Here is a 9,064-nt window from a genome sequence, read left to right on the forward strand (position 1 = left end):
GCAGGCGCGCAGGTCTGGCGAGCGCAGGCGCAAGAAGGGCGCAGCTGGGAGTTCGGCCTGCGGGTGTCCGAGCTGTAGCGGCCGGAGAGGAGTGGCTGGACCTCTGCTTGGTGAGTCTCCAGGAGTAGGGATGAGTGAGCTGGCCGGGGAGAAGATTGGGATCATAATCCCAAGGAGAAAGAGTGTATCGTGACGGTTGAAAAGTTGGTGAGGTCGGGCTTAAGGGGAGGAGGTGGCGCTCTGACCGGGACTGGGCAGGTCCGGCCCTGATCGAGGACGCTGGACGCCGAGAGACTTATCAAGCGGCCAGAGGAGGAAGGGTGGAGGGATGATGGTTCTCTAGACTCTTCCTAGAAACCTAGCAGAGGTAAACTCCCACTCTCTAACTTCCCACCCTCACGGTGTTGCTGCGGTTGGGATTGTATGGTGGCTCCAGTGATCAGAGAAACTCTGAACTAGTTGTTTGAAGGAGGGTTCTGCGGTTCATAGCATTGGAGAGTCCATTCTGTCCAGGGAAGTCCAGTTTTACATTGCGGCTTTACTGAAGATACACGAAGGAAAAGGTCGGTAAAAGATCGAATTCCACAGGGTAAGCGGGGCGGGGGAAAGTCCTGGAAAGTGTTTCACATGGGACTTTTTCTCATCGTTAGTGACCACAATGCAAAGAAAGGCAGATGGGAGTTAGAGGAAACCGAAATTCGTCAAAGTTGGAAAAAGAAGATGAGAAAGGAGTATTAACTTACATCTCTCGGGGAAGGGTGGGGGCAATTGGGAGAGGAGAGTATGGAAATTGGCAGCTTCTGACAGTGATCCCTCAGCACTGTGAAAATACTGTAGCCTGTTAGTAGCAGATACTTTAAGAATCGGGAGTGATATTACTCCATCTGCCGTGGTGCCCTTAAGATCGGTTTTCAGATGTCCCAGTGAGATACTGCAAGTATGGCATAGAAATGGTTCTTCCACTTTCTTGTCTTGCCTGGAAATTCTTGAGACATCATTAGCAAGAATACTTTGACATCTCATCTTGAAACATTTCATAGTAAAAATTTTAAATATTACTGTTTCTGCCGCCAGCAAAGTTGATGCCAAGGCATGCAGTGATCACCTGTCATTCATTCCTTTGGCGAGAGGTAATGCGAAAAAACACATTCATGTAAATAATTAGGCGAAAACCCTTTTATTACTCTGCTCCTTTGACAGGTTATGTGAAAGTAAATAAAATGATCATATAATTTAACCTACAACTTAAATGTTTATCAGTGTTGCTAGAGTTCTTTTTTTAGATGCTTATGGTATGTGAATATGCACTAGAAAATTGCTTTTGTCTTAGTTCCAGAGTAGGAATGATTTATTTGTGCCATTATTTTTTTTTTAACAATATTTACACTCTTTCCTGTAAACAGTAAAATTTCTGTATGCATCTTAGTGTTTGTTTCTTTTACTCCAAATCAACTTTAGTAACAAGCTCACTGAACTACAGATCACATCTTTTCTAATCATTGGGAACAATACCTTGAGCAAACAAACAGGCCCTGTTGCTCATGGGACAGTTATGGTGCTTCACTTGCTTTGAACCATTTGTTTTTTGTTGTTTAGGTCACTAAGTCATGTTGAACTCTTTTGCGACCCCATAGATTGTAACCTGCCAGGTTCCTCTGCCCAAGAATTTCCCAGGCAAAAATACTAGAGTGGGTTGCCATTTTCTTCTCCAGGGGATCTTCTTGAGCTAGGGATCTAACTCACATCTCTTTTGTTTGCAGGCAGATTGTTTACCACTGAGCCACCAGGGAAGCCCATGAACTATACCGCCATCATAAATTTTGCATTTTAGAAGTTTTACTTTAAATTTTAATAGACTTTTAAAAAACATTACCCTCTTCCAAGGTGATAATCTGTGAAATCATGGTTTAGCTATATTTTATACCTTTTCTGGTACACATTATAATATGTAGCTATTAAGTACATAAGCATTGCTTATATAACAAAATCATTTCTTTTCAGCTTTAGTGTATTTTTTAAAATATTTTTTAATTGAAGGATAATTGCTTTTTACAAAATTTTGTGTTTTTCTGTCATTCATTAACAAGAATCAGCCATAGGCACACCCATGTCCCCTGCCTCCCAAACCTCCCATCTCCCCCTCAGCAAAATTGTTTCTTGTTCTTGCTCTGCACTTTGGAAAATGCTGCTTTGGGCCTAATCTACTCATTTTTAAAATAAAATGAAAATTGAACTACCTAAACTCTAATGTTGATGGACTCCAAAATTCTCTTAGCCTTGTGATGGCATTCATTATTGTGACACAATTCTAACAAACTTATCTGGTGAAACCAGATTAAAGTAGAATAGCAAAAGGGAAAAAGAGGATTTTGCTCTTTGACATTTTTTGTGAAATCAGCTGAATTAAGGTACTTTGTTTTCCTCCTGTGGTTCCTATGTCTTAAACATTCTGAAATCTGTTTTTTAACTGTCTTTGTACTTTGCATTCTGTATATGTTAGCATTTATAATATATGACATTGCTTGCATCCAAGAGTGCTGAACTTTTTATTCCAGTGCTATATTTTGTTTTCAGGTCTGTAGATTGACAGAAAAATAAATGACGGGACTGGTCTTTTCTTTGTCTTGGGGGTGGTGGTGGTAAGGGCTTGGAACAGATGGATCCAGTGCCTCTAACAATTGGAGGAAGTGGATTGTGGAGCCAGGAAACAGCATCTACTGTTCTTTTGTAATATTGGTGGGGGTGGAGATGGGATTCCATTTTACTCATTTAAGTTCACTGACATTTTAGTTTTGATTTCAGTTTAGATTGAATTATTACTAAAATATTTAAGTCACTATTCACTATATTTTTCTGGAATTCCTTCATCTTCTTGATTTTTGTGAGTTCTTGGATATAAAACTTGTTTAAAATTTATTTTAACAATGTTTTCACAGTTGAGATTACCTTTAGATTGCCTCTTGATGCTTTTGGCTGCAAAGGATGTAATCAATCTGATTTCAGTGTCGACCATCTGGTGATGTTCATGTATGGTCTTCTCTTGTGTTGTTGGAAGAGGGTGTTTGCTATGACTAGTGCGTTCTCTTGGCAGAACCCTATTAGCCTTTGCCCTGCTTCATTCTATACTCCAAGGCCAAATTTGCCTGTTACTCCAGGTGTTTCTTCACTTCCTACTTTTGCATTCCAGTCCCGTATTATGAAAAGGACATCTTTTGGGAGTGTTAGTTCTAGACGGTCCCATCACTTCATGGCAAATAGATGGGGAAACAGTGAAAACAGTGGCTGACTTTATTTTGGGGGGCTCCAAAATCACAGCAGATGGTGATTGCAGCCATGAAATTAAAAGACGCTTACTCCTTGGAAGGAAAGTTATGACCAACCTAGACAGCATATTAAAAAGCAGAGACATTACTTTGCCAACCTTTGTTTGTCTAGTCAAGGCTATGGTTTTTCCAGTGGTTATGTATGGATGTGAGAGTTGGACTGTGAAGAAGGCTGAGCACCGAAGAATTGATACTTTTGAAGTGTGGTGTTGGAGAAGACTCTCGAGAGTCCCTTGGACTGCAAGGAGATCCAATCAGTCCATCCTAAAGGAGACCAGTCCTAGATGTTCATTGGAAGGCCTGATGTTGAAGCTGAAACTCCCAATACTTTGGCCACCTGATGTGAAGACCTGACTCATTTGAAAACACCCTGATGCTGGGAAAGATTGAGGGCAGGAGGTGAAGGGGACAGAGGATGAGATGGCTGGATGGCATCACTGACTCAACGGACATGGGTTTGGGTGGACTTCGGGAGTTGGTGATGGACAGGGAGGCCTGGCGTTGCTGCAGTTCATGGGGTCGCAAAGAGTCGGACACGACTGAGTGACTGAACTGAACTTGATGCTTTTAAAATAAAATTCAGGGGGCCCAGGTTTGATCCCTGATCAGGGAACTAGATCCCACATGCTGCAACTAAGAGTTTGATTGCTGCAACTGAAAGACCCTGCATGCCACAACGAAGACCCAGAGCAGCCAAATAAATAGTTTTAAAAAGAAAAAGAAAATCCAAATTTCTTGGTATAGTAGATAAGCCCTTCACAAACTATGTCCTGTCTGCCTGTTAAAGCCACCCTCGCCACTCTGTACACATGCACACACATACATACATGTTTTATTCCTGCATGTCTGTATTGTGGCACTTTTTTTTTTTTTGACCATGCTGTGCAGCTTGTGGAATTTTAGTTCCCTGACCAGGGACTGAACCCAGGCCCTGGCAGTGAAAGCACCGAATCCTTACTACTGGACTGCCAGGGAATTCCCTGTGGCGCTTCTTCAATAGTCTAAGATCACAATTTTTGTTTTAGAGTTGATTGTGCTTTATCCTGAGACGTTTCATAATTATTATGAAAAATTATACTTTTACTGAGCACTACATTCTAGCAAGGATTTAAATTCTTTGTATAAGTTAACTTAGTCCTTACCACAACACTTGAAGTAATTAGTGAGAAAACAAGCACAGAGAAGTTGAGCAAGCCGTAGTCACCATTTGAAACCATTGTGCCTCCAAATACTGGGCACTTAATCACTATACTGTATTGCTTTTTGTATAAACAAGAATGCCATTCAGTCTGCTGTGGGGGAGTATTCCTTTCTGGGGATTTGAATGCTTATGTTTTCTACCTGTGGCATCTGACTCCTCATATCAGAATATTTGAGAAGCTTACCAAAAAGGATCTAAGTGAACTTGGAACCAGGGCCAAAGTACTTGGATGGCTTAGGTGAATGTTTCACTCAAGCAGGATAAAGCCTTGCCAATCATCCCCACCTCACACTTGGTATTTCCCTGGTAGATACCGTAGGTATGTCTGCCAAATTGTGTCTTTCTGTTCCCCAGCGAGTGAGTGCTACATTCTTGAGCCTCCTTATCTTTCTTATAAATCATCCCATTTCTGTTCTCACAGCCTTTCTTTTAGACGTAGTCAGTGTAATTGATTACAATCACATCTAGATCTTCCTTCCCAGGATTATATCCTGGTTACTTAGAGTATAATTGTGGAAATGCCAAGGTTGAGCAGGACTTGAAAACTTGGTGTTGTACATCAAGCAATTAAGTTATAATAGATGTTTCTGTAAAGCTGAAGTGTAATTTTGATCATTTTGATTAGTCGTTTTAGTGGTACTTTCTCCTTCAGCAGTATTATTTCTGTCTTGAATCATGTGCTTCAGTGGTCTTTGAAACCAAGATATTTAATACATATGATTCAGAGGTGTACTTCTTATATTTGCATAGTGTTTCTTTTGGCGGTGGGGAGCGGGGAGGGCTTGGTATAAGAATAAAGTTGTTCCTGTAGGAGGAAGTAGAAAGGAGACTTGAGAGAGGAAGTGAAAGGAGGAACCTAACATTAAATAACTCGTCTCATCTAAGTGCTTTCAGGAAGAATTAAATTTCCTAATCAGAGCATGGATTCTTTTTGGCCTCTCTAGGATGTTTCTAGTATTTTGGAATACCATGTGCCTGTACTTGTACTCACATGGTATTCCAGTGTGTACATCGGAATACCATGTGAGTATACATGTGAACATTTTTCCTTATTTTCTTCCTTCCTTGTGTGTCAGCACTTCTAATGTTCCTTGTTAAAAAGAGAATTTAAGAATGAAATCTAAAGAAAAACCAAATTCTTTTATTCAGTAAGTGATGGTTCATATCTGAACTTCTGCTTCATTCTCTGTAATCCTTTTTTTTCTTTTCTATTTATCCTCTATTTTTCATCTTTAGGAGTCTTTAAAAAAAAAGAGCTGCTTAAGTGTAGTGTGTGTGTGTGTACGTGTGCACACACACACGCATGCTCCATCATGTCCAACTCTTTTGCAACCCCATGGACTGCAGCCCACCAGACTCCTCTGTCCATGGAATTCTCCAAGCAAGAATGCTGGAGTGGGTTGCTAGTTCCTCTTCCAAGGGATCTTCTCCACCCAGGGATCGAACCCACGTTTCCTGCATCTCCTGCATCGGCAGGAAGATTGTTTATCACTGTGCCACCTAGGAAGCCCGTATTGTGCATATACTTTTACTTTGTTAGGTGCCATCCTAGACACCTAATAATTCATGACATGAGATACCACATGTGAGGTAGGGATGATTGGCAAGGCTTCCAACAGCCTGAATGAAATATTCACTACAACCATCCAAGTATTATGGCTCTGATTCTAAGTTTGCCTGGGAGCTTTCTGATTAGCTTCTCAAAAATTCTGATACCAGGAGTCAGATGCCATGGAGGATGTAACAAATATCATGAGTGAAAATGGGTAAATTCATTAGTAATTGTTATTTCATGAGTCTTTACTCTGTGCTAAGCATGTTATGTAGCTTAACTATTAATAACTTTATTTCTGAAACAACCCTCTTGGTAGAACTGTTATCCTGATGAATGAGGAAACTGAGACTTGAATAGGTTAAGTAAATTGCCTGGGTACCAGAGCTAGAAGGAATTCAGGGTCTATCTGATATCAGAGTCTGTGTTATGAACCACTACATTATGCTCATTCAACACTGTATTTAAAGTATCTCACGTTATCTGGGAGTAGCAAGTTTAGTCACTGGAGAATTATAGCTGAAATCATATTCAACCCAACTAGGCCTTGACAGCATTTCAGATGGTCTTCGCCTCAGTCTAGGAAGACTATAGTCCTATTGAGAGGTAGAATTTATGTGCATAAAACAACTAGAAAACTGAAGTGAAATGGAAAACTGTGTATATTTGGAGGCAATAGAGAAGAATGCTTTATTTTCCATATCCTAACTGCTGCTGCTGCTGAGTCACTTCAGTCATGTCCGACTCTGTGTGACCCCATAGACGGCAGCGCACCAGGCTCCCCTGTCCCTGGGATTCTCCAGGCAAGAACACTGGAGTGGGTTGCCATTTCCTTCTCCAATGCATGAAAGTGAAAAGCGAAAGTGAAGTCGCTCAGTCGTATCTGACTCTTAGCAGACCTGGTAGGTCTGCAGCCTACCAGGCTCCTCCATCCATGGGATTTTCCAGGCAAGAGTACTGGACTGGGGTGCCATTGCCTTCTCCGATCCTAACTACAGTGTAGCATAAAATACACATTGCAAAAGAAACAAAGGTAATTTTCTTAACATCAGATATGTTCCTTTACTTGACAACAGATGCTTGAAAAATGCTTGTGGTATGTATTGAGAGAGACGTGTTCTAGGACCAGGGTTCCTTTCTGCTGGTAGGAAAGGACTAGGTAGGCTGCTGACTCCTCCTTGCTCTGCAAGAGTTTTCAGTTCTCTTGGGGAGGTCACCATAGCTACATGGTACTTTTTACCTATTCCCTTCTGACAGCCCTGGCCTACAGTTTCCCTTTTCAGCTGGACTCTGTTCCCTCTTGCCATCTTATGACCACACTCCTCTGCCTTTTCTTTCCCAGCTGCCATCAAGTCTGTTCCAAAAAGTATACCCCCACCCCCGCCACTTCTCCAGTAAAGATTGTGTAATATAGAGAAAGCCTAAGAATTATACTTTATTCTCATAGCATAAAAAAGTTAGACTAGGTGATCTCTGAGGTTTATTTCCCTTTAGAGATAGTTCTCTGAGATGAGAATTAAAAAGAAATTTTATTCACATATAATTGGTTAATTAAGCATAAAATTTCTGTAGGCTTATATTTTCCAGTTGGTGTTCTGTGGAACCGTGGATTCTTTGGGATTAATAAAAAGCATTATTGGAAGGAAAGGTTTTATGGTCATCTATGTGTGAGTGGAAGTGAGAAATAGATTTAAGGGACTAGATCTGATAGACAGAGTGCCTGATGAACTATGGACAGAGGTTCATGACATTGTACAGGAGACAGGGATCAAGACCATCCCCAAGAAAAAGAAATGCAAAAAAGCAAAAGGGCTGTCTGAGGAGGCCTTACAAATAGCTGTAAAAAGAAGAGAAGCAAAAAGCAAAGGAGAAAAGGAAAGATATACCCATTTGAATGCAGAGTTCCGAAGAATAGCAAGGAGAGATAAGAAAGCCTTCCTCAGCGATCAATGCAAAGAAATAGAGGAAAACAATAGAATGGGAAAGACTACAGATCTCTTCAAGAAAATCAGAGATACCAAGGCAACATTTCATGCAAAGATGGGCTCAATAAAGGACAGAAATGGTAGGGACCTAACAGAAGCAGAAGATATTAAGAAGAAGTGGCAAGAATACACAGAAGAGCTGTACAAAAAAGATCTTCACAACACAGATAATCATGAAGGTGTGATCACTCACACTCACCTAGAGCCAGACATCCTGGAATGTAAAGTCAGGTGGGCCTTAGCAAGCATCACTACAAACAAAGCTAGTGGAGGTGATGGAATTCCAGTTGAGCTATTTCAAACTCTAAAAAATGATGCTGTGAAAGTGCTGCACTCAATATGTCAGCAAATTTGGAAAACTCAGCAGTGGCCACAGGACTGGAAAAGGTCAGTTTTCATTCCAGTCCCAAAGAAAGGTAATGCCAAAGAATGCTCAAACTACCACAAAATTCCACTCATCTCACACACTAGTAAAGTAACGCTCAAAATTCTCCAAGCCAGGCTTCAGCAATACGTGAACCGTGAACTTCCTGATGTTCAAGCTGGTTTTAGAAAAGGCAGAGGAACCAGAGATCAAATTGCCAACATCCGCTGGATCATGGAAAAAGCAAGAGAGTTCCAGAAAAACATCTATTTCTGCTTTATTGACTATGGCAAAGCCTTTGACTGTGTGGATCACAATAAACTGTGGAAAATTCTGAAAGAGACGGGCATACCAGACCACCTGACCTGCCTCTTGAGAAACCTGTATACAGGTCAGGAAGCAACAGTTAGAACTGGACATGGAACAACAGACTGGTTCCAAATAGGAAAAGGAGTACGTCGAGGCTGTATATTGTCACCCTGCTTATTTAACTTATATGCAGAGTACATCATGAGAAATGCTGGGCTGGAGGAAGCACGAGCTGGAATGAAGATTGCCGGGAGAAATATCAATAACCTCAGATATGCAGATGACACCACCCTTATGGCAGAAAGTGAAGAAGAACTAAAGAGCCTCTTG

At 41.1% G+C, this 9,064-nt stretch overlaps 1 protein-coding gene across 3 annotated transcripts in view; it reads left to right on the forward strand.

The window, feature by feature from the left end:
- The window catches only part of SNAP23 (synaptosomal-associated protein, 23kDa), a 40,566-nt gene continuing 31,502 nt past the window's right edge, over positions 1 to 9,064 (forward strand). For 2 of the 3 annotated variants that reach the window (XM_010848023.1, XM_010848024.1), the window contains exon 1: positions 1 to 110. The gene's annotated coding sequence lies outside the window, so the exon portion shown is untranslated. The remainder of the gene's footprint in view (positions 111 to 9,064) is intronic. The other variant, XM_010848022.1, reaches the window with a different exon arrangement.

This window comes from Bison bison, unplaced genomic scaffold (assembly GCF_000754665.1).
Source record: "Bison bison bison isolate TAMUID 2011002044 unplaced genomic scaffold, Bison_UMD1.0 scf7180017864259, whole genome shotgun sequence".
Taxonomy (NCBI): Eukaryota; Metazoa; Chordata; class Mammalia; order Artiodactyla; family Bovidae; genus Bison; species Bison bison.